We start from the raw sequence: 18,740 nt of genomic DNA on the forward strand, positions 1-18,740 counted from the left end.
ACGTAAAACATCCACATTTTGATCTTTGTTCTTCTGGAGCTTCATGTGCTCTGTGAATTGTATGTTGAATATTTGGAACTTTTGGGCTAATACTCACTTATCAGTGAGTGCATTCCATGCTTGTTCTTTTGTGATTGGGTTTCATCAGTCAGGATATTTTCTAGTTCTATTCTTTAAATTCTTTGACAAATGGATGGAACTAGAAAGTATCCTGAGTGAAGGAACCCATTCTACAAGTTTTACATCTGTTGGAAACTATTGCTCTATCTGAAGTCACTGCTTTGCCTTTAGATATCCTTATTTGCCCATTCCTTGGTCTTAACTTTATCTGAAAGAAGGGTCATTCATCTCAACTTTCAATATTTAACAGAGGCTGAAGACCTGTGTTCCTCATATCCCCTTCATGACCTACTAAGTAAATAATTGCTATTTAAGTACATATGCCACCTGGCCACTGAGATTCTGAAAGCTTAGAGCTAACATAGTTAATGAGAAGTACTTCTCTTTTGGGATGGTTCCGTATAGTGATGATTTTGTTTCATACAGTATATTTTGATGTCAGTGTCACCACTGCTAACAATATATGTATGTATATATATATAACCTATGCACCTTAATTTACATTCTTTATTTCTCTGTCTTTCAGTAGAAGATAAACAGACATAGGATTCTATTGCTGATACTCATCCTCATACCATCCTCCTTTTGTTACTATTACAAAACCAACTACTGTAGGACAAAAAATAAATATACAAAAGTAGCCAGAGAAAAAGCACAAGAAACACATAATTGTGAGACACATATGCTCACACTCACAGAAATCCCATAAAAATACAGAACCAGAAAAGGTAATATATAGAGTAGGGAACTGTATGGTTAAACAAACAAATGAACAAGAGACCAGACAAATATTTGGTTATACTAATATTTACATATAATAATATTTATGACAGAGTATTATGAGAAAGTGGATCTGTAACAATGCCATTGAGAGCATTTTTGTGGAAACAATGAACTTCTAAGCCCTGCCCTTCATAGGTGCTTAAATATGCAGTGAGAATCTATCAATGTTTCATTTACTTTTAGCTATTAATCAGAGATGGAGCTTCTGAATTAGGGATGGACCCTTCTATCATCATTTTCTTGTATGATACCCAAATCCCATCTCTCCAAAAACATCGAACTAAAATAGTCACATTATAGTTTATTTCTACCTTGGGTCCATCAAGAATTTTCATAGATTGTTTTTTTCTGAGCCAAGGTTTATATTGTTATGCTTTGTGGCAAAGAATTGTTTCCTCTATTCCTCTGTACCCTTTATTATTTGAGATTGGTTATTTAGGGAACAAAATTATCATATGGCACTGGTTCTCAGCTCATTTATCAGATGACTATTTCACCGAATCAATTTTTGTTTAAGCTATTTTTACTTTAAATATAAACTTATGTCAATATTTTTTTATCTCAGAACAGTATATTGCTAAGCTATCATTTTTTTCCTCTGATATAGGAAGTCAAAGGAAATATTTGGTTACACTAATATTTATGTAATTTTCATTGACAGAGACTGAAATATAGCCATTGCTCTGTCTTAATGAAATTATGCTTAGGTACTTAGACATGTGAATCAGTAAAAGCTCATCAACTCCTATGGATACACCATAGGGATAATAATTTGATGATATTCTATCATGGATTAGAAGTTCAATCGATGAAAATTTCATATAAGTCATATTACTATTTAGCAATTTAAAAATACTCTTTGATATTTTTATTCAGGTATCTAATAAAGCTTTAATCATATCAACCATCAATTTACCAAATCTCATATCCAACATCTTGTTCACTGTCTATAATAATTTTGATATTTTTCTTTCAAAATCATTGATTTCAATAAGTACTTTTCATGTGTATGTACGAAATAAACACCAAAACAGGAACATTTCAAATTTTTAACACATAAGGAGATAGAGAAGGAGCCAGTGGGGGTGAGAGAAAGCATAATCACTGTGGAACAAATTATTTATGGGAATATACAAATGTTCATAAAGCATGATGCATTTGGAGTAAGCAACATGGATTATAGGAAGTAATAATTCAGTGGTAATTCATTTGTATTTCTGCATTCACTGTGAAGTGTGAGGCGTGATTGGTTCACTTTTGATACTTAGATGTGTTATCTCTCCCATAGAATAATGTTAGGATGGAGAATTGCTTCATGTTAATATCTAGATGGATCAGATTGGTGGCATTATGAAAGACATTGATGTAGAAATAAATTTGAAAGGTGAGTGCAAATAAAATTTAAAAATAATATTGAATTCATAATTACAAGAATATATAACATGAAGTTATAAACATTCATTATATATACCAATTTTAAAATTTGTCCAATATTAATTCTCATCACTAAAAGTACATGTAATAATTTTGTAATATTGTTAAATATTATGCGAGCATTTTTCTCCTAGGAATTCCAGGTATACTGTTACTGATTCTGTATGGTGTTATGGTGTTTCTAAAGAAATGGTATCTCGGAGAAAACAGTTAATTTAACTAATAATAGGGTTCAGTTTTGTATATATCTGGTCTAAATTTGATCTTACAGTATTTATTCTAAGTGTAACCTCTTGTTTTCACTTATCCACTAAATTAAAATAAACATATTCTACCTACTGTTTTCTAGAGATTGTTTCATCAAAAATATGTTTGAAGCTGAAATACATGTATATATGAATGTCAGTGAAGATTATTATACTTTCTTTAAAAAATGGTGCTTTACTCATGTGTCAGACCCACATAGAAGATGATCTTGTGGAGAAACCTTGGACAGTAGGGAAGGAGTTTCTAGCATGTCTGATCAGAACGAAAGTCACATCACACATGTTGATTGACTATATCTGCTTTATAATAACACCTCAGATAGTTACATAAATGGTTTTCTTACAACCACTTACAAATATATTTTTGTGAATAAGTGGGAAAACTTGATATAATAAGAAATCCTTTTTGTGTCTTTTAATTTCTTAAAATTTATTTATATTTCAAATGTTATCTCCTTTCCTGGTTTTCTCTCTGCAAACCCTACCCCATCCTCCCTTACCCTGCTTCTATGAGGGTGCTACCCTACCTACCTTCCCACACCCACCCTAGCATTACTCTACACTGGGGCATCAAACCTTCACAGGTCCATATGTTGGAAAATTGAGAATTTTTTTGTTATCTATTTTGAAACCATGTTCAACATGTTTAAATATGTCATGTATTGTAGTTAGTCTGCAAATATATCTATAGTTAGTTCATTCTGCTTTAGCAAGACATCAGATACAGGAGATGGCTCCATTCATTAGACACAATTCTATACCTCAATGGAAGTGTAAAATGAGAGGAATTGTAATCCTGTGATTGATCTCTATCTCTATGCTTTACTCACATGTATTAGAATATGCTCTCCTGTACATTGCCTTTTTTAGGGTTACTATTGCTTTGGTGAAACTCTATAACTAAAAACACATTACATTCCCCTATAATAGTACATCACTGAAATATTTAAGGGCAGATTCTCAAACAGGGAAAGAACCTGAAGGTGGTAGATGATGCAGATTCTATGGAGGAGAGGTGATTACTGGTTTGCTCTTATGACTTTGCTCACCCTGATTGGTTAGGTAACATAGAACCACCAGCACATAGGCTGCATTGCCAACAATGGGTGGGCTGTCTCCACCAGTAATTAATTAAGAAAATGCCCTACAGTGTTGACCTCAGCTAGATATTATAGAAATATTTTTCAATTAATGTTTTCTTATATCTAGACTATAGCCTTTATCAAGTTTACAATAAACTAGCCAGCACATACTTGGAACTATGATGACAGTCACAGAAACACCAACTCTATTACATAGTACCTAGCCTCACCTGCTTAGCACTCCAAGAACTCTTCATGTCTTCAAGCATTTTTCACATGAGAGACACTTGTACTGGCAACTTTGGCTGAAAGCATAATGTATAACCTTGTCCACCACTTGAGAACAGTGTCTGTGTGGCAATTTTAGGAAACATTACTAAAACACTTAAGTTTATTGATGCTGAGTTTGTGCTAAGTTCTGAAATAATGTGTCAATGTTGAGGATCATATGGCAATTCCTATGATGTTTAGAAGAGTTTGACAATAGAAAAAAAGTAATATATCTTAACACTGGATGGGATACTTTTTGTCCCTCAATAGTTTTGAGAACTGTTGGCTTCTTAAAGTCAATCCAATGATATGTATGTGTATGTGTATATGTATATATGTATATATGTATATATGTATATATGTATATATGTATATATGTTATTAATAATCTTAAATAGAAGTGTTTATCTTTAAGTATAGACATATTAATTTATTCCTATTTTTTCATTTAATTATGTCATTTAGTCTGACTATGCTGATTAGTGATGTTGCAATTGATGCATTAACGTCGTGCTTTCTCTCAGCATCCTGAGGATTTCACACTGGAGGTGGCCAATAATTTATGGTATTGTAAAACTTATTGCTTTCTTATTTCTTTTTTGGTTATTGATTGCTCATGAAAATTATTAGATTGAACTTTATATTTTGTTATACTCTGAACTTTGCAGTTTTTAGATGTTTGTACATGTTTTATTGTTGAGTGCTTTACACAAAGTTATGTCTTCTCAAAAAATTTGCAGATTTTCCTGTTGGCCTTAAAGACCAGACATTGAAAAGGAAAGGAAAGGATATTAATGTACCTAGGTATGGTAGAGGAGAAAGTGTATTGCAGATGAAAGGGAAAGCATAGTCAGAGGCAAAAATTTCCAGAGAGTACAGAGTTTTCATGACACTGAGCCCTATAAGGAGAAGGTGAAGATGAAGGGAAACAGTAGAGAGGAGAACTGGTTCCAATATCCAGGAGGTCAAAGATACAAAAGGGGCAGATAACCACAGTGGCTGTATCATACAAGGAAGAGCCTCTGTGAAAAGGGTCACACAGTCCCTAGGCTGGAGTGTTCAGAGTAGAGGGCAGGATATGTCAATCATGCTCTGTAACAGGTAATGACTAGGGAATACTGAAAGAGCATGGAGGCCAAGTCTGCTCTGCTGTGCAATCTGTCTCTGATTTGAATCTTAACAGCCAGGAGCTGCCTTAAGAAATAGCCTTAGGACAATGTGAAATGGAGATGACAAGGGTGGTCATTCTTGTCATCTCCATTCTCTATTTAACATGCAGAAATCTTGACCTACAAAGATCTGCATATATGCTTCCTTTATATATATGATATTTTATATGTGTTGGAAGGTTTTATTTTTATTACTGACTTGTATTATTTCCCAATAGTTACCAATAGCCATGATGATCTGTAATTATCTTTGCTTTTAGATTTTTATCTCTTTTAAGATAAAATAGACTCAATGGAATGATTTTAAAAGTAGCATTTTATTTGTGCATTATCAGTTATTTGTTATTTTGTTATCATTGTCTTCAAGGAGACTCCCTTTGAGTAGTTAGAAATTGAAACAAAGCAAGTGCCATATGAGTGTCCAGCAATGTATAAACTTCTAGCCTTCATGACATTCCTCAATCTTGACCATTTAACAAGTTTGCATTTGAGGCATAATGAATTCATGTGTAGTTTATACATAGTAAGGCAAAGGGATTTTATGTAAAATAGTTACACATCTGGTAATTAGTACAATGTAATATCCTGGTAATGAGTAAAATGGGGAAAATGTTGACACAAGGAAAATTGGTAACACTAATGGCAAGTATGAATTCTAATGTAGATACCTAGGACTGTCTGTGACTCAAAATTTTATTTCAAGTAGATCTCATTTAGTGGAATGTCCTTTCAGATGCACATAACTAATTTAATACCTGAGGTACTAATTAGATGCGCTGAAAGTGATATCTAGGGTACCCTCCATGGTTACTTGCCAAACCAAATCCAGCCCAGTTTTCTCAATTTAAAGGAAAATAGTGCACCCATTAGATCTCCTTTTTCTTCTTTTTTCTTCCATATCATCACACATTCATTTTACAATTGCTTACAATTCAGTTCATGACCATGAAGACAACAGCAATGCGAAACTTCTAAGCGATTAATGATTTAGATTTTGTTACACACAACAGAGAAAAAACCTTGTGCCTGGGGAAATATGATCCATATCCATGTAATGACCTAGTATTGACAATATAGGATAAATATTCTGCACTCGGTCTGGAAAGCCACAGAATTACACAGTAGAAGGGACTGCCTCAACCTGTCAAATGTCTCCCTGTTCTCACTCCATACTCTGCAGAAGATCCCAATTTACTCTCTCGCTTGCTATGTCGCCATACTCTGGAGTTACCTGGAAACTCACTCCATTTGCTCTAATGATATGATATTTCTCCTCAAAATAGTTCTACTCTGAATGAGAAAACTAGTTTCTGTGTTCTCAAATGTGGAATATTATATATAAGAGCCAGAATAAATTTCTCACTTCAGTGTGATGTATTATTAAAATTTTGTCCTTCTTTTTGTGTATTTGGACTTCAGAACTACTGTCTTTCCTCCAAGGTAACCCAGCCATTATTACACAATAAGAAATGAATATGGTCACTCCCTGACCATTTTTCTTGAGTTCAGTAACAATCTGATAATTTCATTCAGAGGAAAACAGCAAAAACACTTTTACATTTCATATATTTTTGGTCCAGTATTCAGAAAGCTAAAATAAAAACTTTGGGAGAAGATCAAAGAAAAGATTCATGGATGTAGTAGAATAGGAGTGGAGTGTTGGATGTTTACATGGGATGAGAGGCTGTGTGGTAACTCAGTTTAATACTTTTCTTTTTTAGATAAAAATATGCAGGGTTACAGTGTTTGCACAGTCAGAATCATTCAGGCCTTGAAGATATGAAATTCTATGAAATAAACTATTATTTATAAAATATATTTCAAAATCAAGGCATAGACTTGTGTTCAAGCACTACCAGAACATGGGGGGGGGTGTCTCTACATTTCATTAGCCAGAAAGCCTAGAAAACTTGTTAAAGTTGGGGCCATTAAGAAACCCTGTATGAACTGATCTTGGGTTACTGTATATTTACATCTTAACAGGATTTTCTGGGCATGAAAGGAAATTTAACACATGAACTCCCAACTATATTCACATGACTTGTTCCAGATCAAGCCATACAATATTCCATTATGGCTGGGCAATGGATTCATAAAATTCCATACCTATTTGAGTAGCTACTGACAATTAATAGGCTGCTGGAGACTGGGAGAGTAATTTTTTTCTAGACATGTTTCCCCTAGCTGTCTCTCATTTTTAAATTGATTTTTCTCCATACATACATATGCTAGCAGCACTAAATTGATTCTTTTTGTGTAAAGGACAGAGAGGGGGAGACAGAGAGGGAGAGATCAAGAGTGAGAGAGAACAGAAAGTTGAGATAGATTGTGATAGTACTGATAGAGTAGGAATTTTAATTCATAATATGTTTTAACAGAAAAATACTTTTCATGCAGTATTTTCTGATCATGGATCCCGCCCCCCCCCCGAACTCCTCCCTGACCCTTCAAACCTCCTAACCCATTCATATCTATGCCTTATTTATGTATCTTTTATGAAACGAAACAGGAGAATAAGACAGCAAAAAAATGAGGATAGGATAAAAAACACAGAGGGAAGAAAGCCTAAAGACAAAGCAAGTATTAGCATAGCACCTATACAATGCAGATATCTATATACAAAGAGAATACCTATAAATGTAATGTTGGGAACCATAATAAAGAAACAACACAAGAGTAACATTTAACAATGTGTAGAGAAAGTATTGTATGTTTTTTTTTTCCCAAAAAAGCACCATTGATTTTTAGTTAGCAATTTAATGCCTGACATGAGATTCTAAGCCCCATTAGTATAGATTGTAACTCATTGAAACTCTCCTTTTTTGGTGAATGTTTGTCAGTTAGAGATAGGTTCATGGTTGAGGATGTAGTGAAACTGTTCCCTTCTTTTTTATCAGATCTAGAATGCTTTCTGGATTTGTACTGTATAGACCTGTGAAAGGTGCCATGTTGTTTGTGAGTTCATATATTAGTCAGTTCTGTTGTATCTAGAAGGCATTTTATCCTTTGTGTTAACCATCTACAGTAGGTTTTAATTTCATTTCTAAAATAATTCCTAAATTATTTCTTTACCATAAGCACATTGAAATATCATCCACACTAATTTGGAATATTTCTTTATCAGGGCTATAACCCATCATATACATATTTAACAGACGGGACGTTTTGAATGCACTTTAATAGAAATAAAGAAATAAAGATTTGATCCAGTCTCATCATTTATGAATGTAGTCATTGGGAAAAGTGACACAGGGAGATTCCAGGGTTATCAGGGTGCTATTCTTGGAAGCCCACAGTTAGAAACAGAAGGACTCAAACAGAAATGGTTACTTTCTAGTAACTAGCCAGTATTAAAGTCTATGAATTAAAATACATGCTTGGCCCCCAGCACCATTAGCTGATTTTGTCTGTTGTCAGTTAGACCCAGAGCCCAGGGTGATTTATATTTGTTCATCTCTCCTTTGACTTTTCTTTATTCTGCTGTAACACACTGAGTAAGGATACCTGGTTGAAACTGTACCATTAATGGAGATATTATTTAATGAATGTTTATTTTCCACTCCTGGGTTTAAGCTAACTCTCCTTGTCTTTTTCTGCTGATTGGTACTATTGCATTATTTATTTTATTCACACACTCAGGCAACCAGAGCCAACTACATTAATATGAATCCAAACACAAGGTGGTTTTGACAGTCTCCTACCTGAGGTTCTACTCTCAGCTTCTTCAAGCCTCTAGTAAAGTACTTGACTACATTTTTTTCTAAGGTGGGGGGGGGCTGCTCATGAGATCTGCAGTTATATGACACCAATGGAAACATGCAATTAACAAGATACTTTTGTGTTCCCCACCTTTGTCCTAAGAGTAATTTTGCACCTGTTTCATCACTTAGGGATTTGTTCCTCATATGAGATTACTGATTATGTTTTAGGTATGTTACTCACCACTCAGGTTTGGTTTCCAGCTTAGTAAAGAATGAGATAAACATGGCTCATCTTAATTGTTTCACTTCAGCCTTCTGAAGCTGATTGAAATGGAAGAACATTTGTTATACTTCTTTGATAGCAACATCTATAAAATGTTAGTGTTTGGTGATATAGAGGTCGATTAAGTGATGATACTTACATGATGAGGACACAGAGAGAAAGAATGCAGATTACGAACATGAAGGTTACAAACTTTCATCTGACAAAATAGGTAATATAGAAGGAGCAAAAATTAGGGTTTCACAAAGGATGATCCAATCAAGGGCCAACAATAAAAGTTAAAAGATGGTGACATTCCAGAGCAAAGACGGGCATTTAATAGTAGTATATAATCTCCAGCTTATATGCGAATGGGGTTATATATGGAATGTATAAAGAGTAAACTTTTAATAGTCTTATTATTCTTTTCCTGAGGAAATAGTTAAGAAAACATTTCAGGCAGTTCAGTCTTTATTGAAGTACAAGAACAGGCAAGAAAATGATCTCAGCCCTCTTTAGCCTGCTTTTTCAAAGATGTTTACAGGGCCTGATGATTTGTGTTATTTTTGTTAATGAAAAGATGGTAGCAATTTGACATTTTTCATTGTACACAATATATTATGAATCATTGATTGGGCTGCTCTATTGCAACATTATGAGAGTCATTTAGAGTTTTTCAAATGATTAATATAAACTTTGTTTACTAAACTGAACTGCAGTTTCACAACTGACAAGTCAAAATAACAGAATTCTGTAGTATAAGGTAATTGTAATTAACTGTTTATTAATATCAGACTCCTGCACAAGGAAACAGAACCTAGAAGATTTTAAAGGAAGTCTGTGAAGTATAGTATTGATTGAAAATTCTGAAAAGAAATAGTATCCTATTGAGTAATTTTTTATAGGATTGTCTAGAAAAATTCCAAATACACTACTTGGAATTTCTGAACAATTATACACAGCTAGGGGTTTGATGTCTAACTATCTGACAGCTTCCCTTATTCAGAAAATATTGGGTATTACAGTATTGAGCGTGGGATTAGTTTTTGCTAAGAGGAATAAATGGACACCAGGAAAAGGTTCATGTCCAATAGAATTATGAACCAGGTCCCATACCATTTGGGTTGTAGGCTTATGTTCAATATTCCCATTTTGTAGATCCTTATATTCCATTTTTTAAAGATATTATTGTCAGAGGAATTACTCTTTGTATTTAATACATTTAGGATATGGATACAGACTACAAGATCATCCACTGAGTAAGAGCTTTCATTCTTATGGATGTGAGGCACGCGATACTATTCTTCCATATAAAGGAGGAGGATTTTCTGGTTTAGCCTAGAGAGTTGGATCTGGACAAGCACTGGAGACAAAAGCAGCAGAGAGCTGGTAGGTTTTGTTTCCCTATTCCTTTAAAATTATTTCAACTAGTAAAAATTTCAACTAGTAATAAGAGCAGCATGTAATTCATTCTAGTGGAGCTATGTCCTATCTGAGAGAAAAGTTACTGCTTTCCTTTCAAATGTCCTCCTGTATAAGTTAATTTATAATTTTAGCCCGTTTCATTGAGATATCCATTTTTTTCTAACCAATTTTTATACTTGGTTTTGAACATTAATTTATTTTAACTTAACTTTAATTCTACTTTAATTTTATTTTGAGTTATTGCCTTAGACTGGAGTTTAACAATACATAAGAAAACTATATAATGTCAGTTATAAGTTGTTCTTACTTTCCAAGCCTGTTTGTGTAAATCAATTACACTTTTCCTTAACATGGCTACAAAATTAACTAACCATTAAATAATTTGATAATATGTAAGGTGCCAGATCATTTACTTCTGTTCTTCATTATCTTTCTTGTAAAAGATTTAAAAAATAGTGATTCCTTTAAGATTTTTATTTTATTATTTTATTTATGTTACAGAGTTTAAGCTTTAGTGTTCATAGTTTTTTAAATTAAAGGTTTTTTTGCATTAAAATTAATTTTAATCTATAAATACAGTCAATTTGAGAGACTGGTAATTTCGGTTTTCTTATCCTTTTATGTCATGTGTATATATAAATATCTTTGTATGCTTAGTTTATCTAAATTACTAAACCTTAATAAAATTAACAAAGTCTTTTATGATTAGATATGCTTTTGTGAAGTTAGTATTGTGATTAGACATACATCTTTTAAATGCCTTTGTTACCATGAAAAAAATCATTATAACTTTAGGAATATATAACAACTAATTATCAAACATATTTTCTGCTTGAAATTTTACAGGTTTTAAACTATGTCTTCAATGGTCTTACATGTCATAAGAGAAAGAAAGTTCACATTTCATGAAGCACTTCAAAGACATCCATGACTATGAATGGGAGAAATACTTAAAAAAATAAAAACCTATATAAGGGGGAAGATTGCAGAGAGCTAAATACGTTTAATTATATTTAACCAGTATTAACCAGTATTAACCACTATTAACACACACATAAATATATATATAATTAAAAAATAAATACCATGATAAAACAGTAACAAATTAATTTATCATTTTTGGTAATTAATTTTTCTAAGTGAAGTTGTAAGCAATATCTAGGAACCTAATTCACTCTATATTACATCTATTTACTGTGACATAAGTTGATTCACTCTACATTTTTTAATTTTTAGCCTGTAATTTTCAATTTTTCCTAAAGCCTTGAATTTTAATATAATTAGGGTCCACTTGCACCTAACTACTTGGGAGACTCCTTGGACCAAAGACTAAAGTCCAATGACCCTTGACTATCTTCTCCTATTTTTTCGAAGATATGTCAATTTAATAAGTTCAACTGTAGTTATTTTAAGTAGGTACAGCTAAGGTTATAAATAACTCTATTCAAATAGTTTTTCAGTTTATAAGATATTGTGAATCATCACCACAATAAAGAAACCTAAACCAAACATTTATATATTGAAATAATAAGTTAATATTACCTTTATACTTGATGGTAAAAACGTAGGTAAACCTTATGAAAAAATATTGGGTAGCCTTTATGAATTAGGCAGCCTGTAGAGGGAATTTGTTTGATTGTGTGTTTGTTTGTGTTTTGTCTTCATTATAATCATAATTTCATGTTTATATCATCTAACAAAATTTATCTGTGGAAGAATGTTAACATAAAAAAGATGCTAGACTGCCTTGTATTATTTCTATGTATAAGTACTTGGTTACCTAGTATTATTATAAACACCCTCTTTCAATGGGATAAATAATAGTCGCCTCTATTTGAAGAAGTTTACCCTTAGCTACTGTGAAGCACACATTGTCTTTTTCCTGGGTTATTCTTTTGTTGACTTCTCCATGACAGAAAAATCAGGAGAATAGCTTAAATTAGTAGAGAGCATTTGAAGGAACCATTGGCAAGAGGCTTGGGGTCTAGGGTGAACAGGCTAAAGCCTCTCTCCAGAGCTAGCTTTTCAGCAAAGTTACAAGTGAAATTATTTTCATATAATACACATCCAAAAATATTCAAATATCTGTAAGGCTAAACTCAGTGGCCTGTGTTTCTACAATAATTTTGTAGAAAACATAAAAATATTAACAATTACTTTTTCTATTTTTAAAGATTTCAAGTTGCCAACAATATAAGAGCTGACACCTAGAAGCCATCAAAAAGAAAGGTATGACCTCACAAGAGACAGCTATATCAGGGTCCTTTCAGCAAAATCTTGATAGTGTATGCAATGGTGTCAGCATTTGGAGGCTGATTATGGGATGGATCCCCAGATATGGCAGACTCTAGATGGTCCATTGTTTCGTCTCAGCTCCAAACTTTTTCTCTGTAACTCCTTCCTTGGGTGTTTTGTTCCAAATTCTAAGAAAGGGCAAAGTGTCCACACTTTGTTCTTTGTTCTTCTTGAGTTTCATGTGTTTTGCAAATTGTATCTTATATCTTGGGAATTCTAAGTTTCTGGGCTAATATCCACTTATCAGTGAGTACATATCATGTTAGTTCTTTTGTGATTGGCTTATCTTACTTAGGATGACGCATTCCAGTCCAATCGAGGAGCTAGAGAAAGTACCCAAGGAGCTAAAGGGATCTGCATCCCTATAGGTGGAACAACAATATGAACTAACCAGTTCCACCCAGACTCATGTCTCTAGCTGCATATGTATCAGAAGATGGCCCAGTCGGCCATCAGAGGAAAGAGAGACCCATTGGTCTTGCAAACTTTATATGCCTCAGTACAGGGGAACGCCAGGGCCAAGAAATGGGAGTCGGTGGGTAGGGAAGTTGGGGGATGGTATGGGGAACTTTTGGGATAGCATTGGAAATGTAAATGAAGGAAATACATAATAATAATAATAATAATAATAATAATAATAATAATAATAATAAAGAAAGGTATGAAAAATATTATAGAGGATTTTGGAGCAGAAACAATGGCACACATTAGGTATAAGACAAGGAATTGCTAATAATAGAGAGACTATTCTATCTCAGTTTCTGCAAGCATGATTGGAGACCTAGTATATATGGCAGGACCTAATATACTTATTTTTCCAGTTTCCATTACACACTACAAAACCAAGGGGATATTGCCATTAGAAAACAAAAACTAAAACAAACAACCAAAACCAAAACAGTAGTAGTAGTAGCAGCAGCAGCAGCAGCAGCAGCAACAACAACAACAATAACATATGTTTTGCATAGAAAAGCTTTGATTATCTTTTGTGACTCTTTTGTGGTGAAACCCATACTAGCTATTTGGCAAGGTTACTAGGTAGCTTGGGGCCAAATCAGGGGTGTAGAATTAGGAGTGACTGCTGAACTGACATTTTCAGTTTCTACTCCAAGCCATTTGTTGCCATTTGGGGCAGTCTTTCCAACTTGAGATATTATTTTGTCTTCCATTCTCAATTTACAGGGGCCTTATGAGACCTTTAGCAGGAAGGGAAATGAGAGCTAAATATATTTGTGCTCTGAACATGGTAACAAGAGGGAACAGAGTGATAGGGATGAAAACTTTTAAGATGAGTTGTAATGAAATGGAAAAATGGGCCACATAATGAAAGACCCCCGAAGGGAGACCCTCACTCAAGTCTCGGGACAGCCGAGAACCCAAGAAGACACTGAGACCGAACTTAAGATGTAGAGAGTAAGATTTAATAAAGCAACAACAAGCAAGCACATAAACCAGAGCTCTGGGGCCGAAACTCATACACCAAGCATGGTGAAGAGGAGAATCGACCCTGACCCAAATTTTGTACAGGCTTATATAGGAAAAAGCCAAGGAGAGAAGCAGGGCAGGGAAAGTACAAGTTTGCGTCATTAAGGGGTTTTGCCAAGGGTTTTTCCAAGGGGCTTGTTTTTGCCAAGGGTTTTTCCAAGGGGCTTTCCGTAACCAAGGGGTCGTGTCCTATATTTTGGCAATGTACCCGATCTATTGGAACATTCTGAGGTTTGTTCAAACCCTTATCTCAAGAATGTTCCTGGCACAGTCCTCAGTTGGGAGGGGTTGGACTAGGTTTGTTCCAGGAGACCCTTATCTAAAAAAATGTTCTTGGAACAGTTTTCAGTTGGGAGGGGGTCAGACTCTGGGGTGAAGAGTTCAGGAATGTACTCTGGGGTGAGAAGTTCAGGAGTGTTCCAGGAACAATCTCCAGATGGGAGGGGTAGGAGGACTCTGAGTTGAAGAGTTCAGGAAGAGTTCAGTAATTTTCCTCCTTCATTCCCCACTCCTTTTTAGTAAGTAGCTCTAATCTTAGAGCGAGTTTTCGGCCTCTTGGAGGACCCGATATTGTTGTCTTAGTACCATAACTTGCACTGCATTTATTCTTTCTCTAATAAAAGCTACTAACTTATTGAGAATGCAGGGGCCAAAAGTAAGCAAAAGTATAAGTGTAATTAAGGGTCCTGCTATGGTGGAGAGGAGGGTGGTGAGCCAAGGGGACTTATTAAACCAGCTTGTTGGCTTTCTCTTTCTCTTTTACGTATATCTAGGCGTTCTCTAAGTTTGGCCATAGAATCTTTGATTACTCCTGAATGGTCAACATAAAAACAACATTCTTCTTTTAGAGCAGCACAAAGTCCTCCTTCTTTAAGGAATAATAAGTCTAATCCCCTTCTGTTTTGTAACACTACTTTGGACAGGGAAGTTAAAGATTCTTCTAATTTGGTTATAGACTGTTCTATAGTTCTAAGATCAACATCCATAGCTGTACGTAATTCTTCATAGTATTGGGGGGTCTTAATTAAGGCAGCGGTCCCTGTACCTACTCCTGCTGCTACTCCCAATCCTAAAAGTACTGCCAGAGTTAAGGTAACGGGTTCTCTTTTCCAGCGGACCCGGTGATCAAACTTGTCTAAAAAGGAGCTATCATCATGATACAGGAGTCTAGGAATAAGTTGAACTAAAATGCAGAAATCTTTGGAACTATTAAAAACAGACATAGATACACAAGGAGTGAGACCGGTATTGCAAGCCCATACTGTGTCTATGGGGGGCACTAGATACTGACTACTTTTGTTAGGCTGGATGTTCTGGGTCTGATTACAAAGGTGCCCTTTATCCTGAGGTACCTGGCCTAAACAAAGCCCACTCCCTGAAAATGCTACCAGAGTCAACTTTCTGTTTTCTCCCCAAAGGCATTGAGAATGATCTGAAGTAGTATTATAAGTCCTGATCTGAGCAATTCCTTCATAATAAGGGGGCCTAGAGGCATAGCATAACCAACATGATTGAGTCATATTAGGATTAGTCCTATTTAAAACTAAAAAAGCTCCTTGGACTAAACTGACCAGACGGCTCTCTGTATCTAGGGGCGGTGAGGAAGCTAAGGTTGGCTTCATGAGGGAAGTATTAGTCCCTAGGGAGGGTCCTACTGTGTTGAGCTGTGGAGTTGGTGGAGCTGGTACGGCTGGGACTTGTGGGGGAGCCGGTGCAACTGGGGGGCCCTGTTCCGTAAGGACTTTGTTGGGCCCTATGGGTGTTACCGTCAGGTCTTTTACTGTCAGTCTGATCGTAAAAATGAACCCAGGGTCTCTTGGTGGAATGTATACGCACCAACCCCACCTATTTCCTTTAAGCCAACTTAAACGATTTTGTTTCCCTTTCCCAGTGAATTTTATAAGTAGGGGGTTGCAGTATTTACCTTTGGAAGGCCCTGGTGGGCTGTTTTTAAGAGCGCACCCATTTTCTGGATATTTATAGGGGTTTCTCTCTCCTTGGTTTGGCCTGTCATAAACACTACCTCGTTTTACCGTGATTAGGTCCCAATCAGAGGAAGGCTTCCAGTAGGGTTCCCCTGTCGTTTCACATGTCCATTTACCACAAAAATAATCTGAAGCCCCTCCACATTCTTGTTGAAGCCTCCCGCTCCGACCCTGACCGGGGCAAACATAAAAATGTGCAGCTCTAAGATTAGCTCGGTAGAACTGCCCCGAACATCCATACGTGTTCCCTATTCCATTCGGAACACACCGCTGTTCAGGGGGTGGGTTACTAAGATCAGAATGATCGGGGAGGTCCCAATTGGGAGATCCTGCTGCTAACTTACAGATGTCAGGTGTGAGATCAGGCCACCAAGTCCAAGGGGGATGGACTGCAGTGACTGCCCATACAATGTTTCCCTCCTCATTAAGCACTTCCCAAGACTGTTGAATTGGAGCATGAGGGTTGTGATTCCCTAGGCTTAGGGTGGCACCCGCGACACAAGCGAATTTTAAGAGGATTGTCAGTAGCTGCCACTGTCCAGTTGTCTTCATGGTTGCCTCTACTCTGGCTAGGGGCCTTCTTGACGTGGGAGGCGTGGATCCAGGTGGCGATTCCGTCTACTTTTACTGCTGTGGGAGTGGTTAGCAGCACCAGATATGGTCCTTTCCACCGAGGCTCAAGAGTGCCAGTGCGATGTCGTCTGACAAGGACCGAATCTCCAACCTGGAACCCGTGGGGCACTGCCGTAGTCCCCGGTGCATAAGCTTCTTTGATCTGGTCCCAGATCTGTGTTCTGACAACTTCTAAGGCCTTTAAATGGGTAAACAGAGCAGAGGGTGAGGAAGAGTCAACACAGGGATCCAAAATCCCGCCAGACTCGGTCAAGGGGGGCGGTCCCCCATGTAGAATTTCATAAGGAGTAAGACCGAAACGTCCAGGTGTGTTTCGGACTCTAAGAAGCGCAAAGGGAAGGAGGGTCACCCAGTCTTTACCGCCGGTCTCAATAGCTAATTTAGTTAGGGTTTCTTTTAGAGTCCTAATCATTCTTTGTACCTGTCCTGAGCTTTGGGGTCTATAAGCACAATGTAACTTCCAATCAGTCCCCAATTTTGAGGCCAATCCCTGACTTACCTGGGCAACAAATGCAGGCCCGTTGTCTGAGCCAATTACCTTGGGGATCCCAAACCTGGGTAGGATTTCTTCAAGGATCTTCTTGGTCACCACCTGAGCGGTTTCAGACTTAGTGGGAAAAGCCTCTACCCATCCAGAAAAGGTGTCTATAAACACCAGCAGGTACTTGTTGCCATACATTCCTGGTTTAATTTCAGTGAAGTCCACTTCCCAGTAAACTCCGGGGCGATCTCCTCGTTGTCTCTTTCCTTGTTCTTTGTAAGGTCGGGCAGCATTGGTGAGAGCACAAGCCTGACAGGAGTCAATCACCTGTTGTACTACCGAGTTAAGTTTCAAAATATAATAATCTGAACCCTTGATCAGCTGTAGGAGTTTATCAGATCCCAGATGAGTCAATTGATGTAATTTTTGGACATAGTCTCTTCCTTCTTTTGTAGGTAAAATAATACGCCCATCTACAGTCCGCACTAGCCCCCTAAAATTGAATTCTTGCGCCTGTTTGCGACAAACCATGGAATCTAATAGTTTAAAATCTTCATCAGAGTAAGTATAATTTGGACTGGTTGCCGGTGAGGGCTCTGGCAGGGGCCTGCCTTTTTCTACCATTATTGTTACCCCTTGAGCTGCCTGCCTTGCTGCTACATCAGCCATCTGGTTTCCTCGAGCCACAGGATCCTGTCCTTTTTGGTGGCCCAGACAATGGATATTAGCCACTTTCTTTGGCATATGTATAGCCTCTAGGAGGGCCAGAATTTCTTCTTTGTTTTTAATGTCTCTACCTGCTGAGGTAAGTAGCCCCCTCTGTTGGTAGATGGCCCCATGGATATGGGCTGTAGCGAAAGCATAGCGGCTGTCAGTGTAAATGTTGATCGCCTTACCTTCAGCCAACCGCAGGGCTTGGGTTAGTGCCAGGAGTTCAGCCTTCTGAGCCGAAGTTCCTTCTGGAAGACCACTCGCCCAAATTACCTGTTTTCCATCCACCACTGCCACTCCTGCTCTTCTTTTTCCCTCTACCACAAAGCTGCTACCATCTGTGTACCAGGCAGGCACACCTGGCCAAGGCTGGTCAGTCAGATCCCTCCTCGTTCCAGTTTCTTCAGCCAGGACATCAGCACATTGATGTACAGGAGTGGAGTCATCCGTCAAGGGGAGGAGGGTGGCAGGATTGAGGATGGCAGGTGGAGCAAAAGTTACTCGATCATTTAGCAACAAACTCTGGTAGTGGGTCATCCGGGCATTAGTCATCCACCGGTCAGGGGGCTGTCGTACAATACTCTCCAGGGCATGGGGAGCGATTATAGTCACATGCTGACCCAGAGTAAGCTTGTCAG

The 18,740-nt window shown here is 36.8% G+C and overlaps 1 long non-coding RNA gene across 41 annotated transcripts in view; it reads left to right on the forward strand.

Moving 5' to 3' along the window:
• LOC115030329 (uncharacterized) overlaps nucleotides 1-18,740 on the forward strand; it is a 301,725-nt gene that overhangs the window by 156,622 nt on the left and 126,363 nt on the right. For 36 of the 41 annotated variants that reach the window (XR_015047882.1, XR_015047883.1, XR_015047871.1 and 33 more), the window contains 4 exons: nucleotides 2,192-2,287; nucleotides 4,480-4,520; nucleotides 10,314-10,476; nucleotides 12,687-12,741. This is a non-coding gene — a long non-coding RNA (uncharacterized LOC115030329). Of the gene's footprint in view, nucleotides 1-2,191; nucleotides 2,288-4,420; nucleotides 4,521-10,313; nucleotides 10,477-12,686; nucleotides 12,742-17,846; nucleotides 17,953-18,740 lie in introns of all 41 variants that reach the window. The other 5 variants (XR_015047902.1, XR_015047905.1, XR_015047910.1 and 2 more) reach the window with 3 other exon arrangements.

Source organism: Mus caroli, unplaced genomic scaffold (genome assembly GCF_978045245.1).
Source record: "Mus caroli unplaced genomic scaffold, Mus_caroli_1 scaffold_8, whole genome shotgun sequence".
NCBI classification, from domain to species: domain Eukaryota; kingdom Metazoa; phylum Chordata; class Mammalia; order Rodentia; family Muridae; genus Mus; species Mus caroli.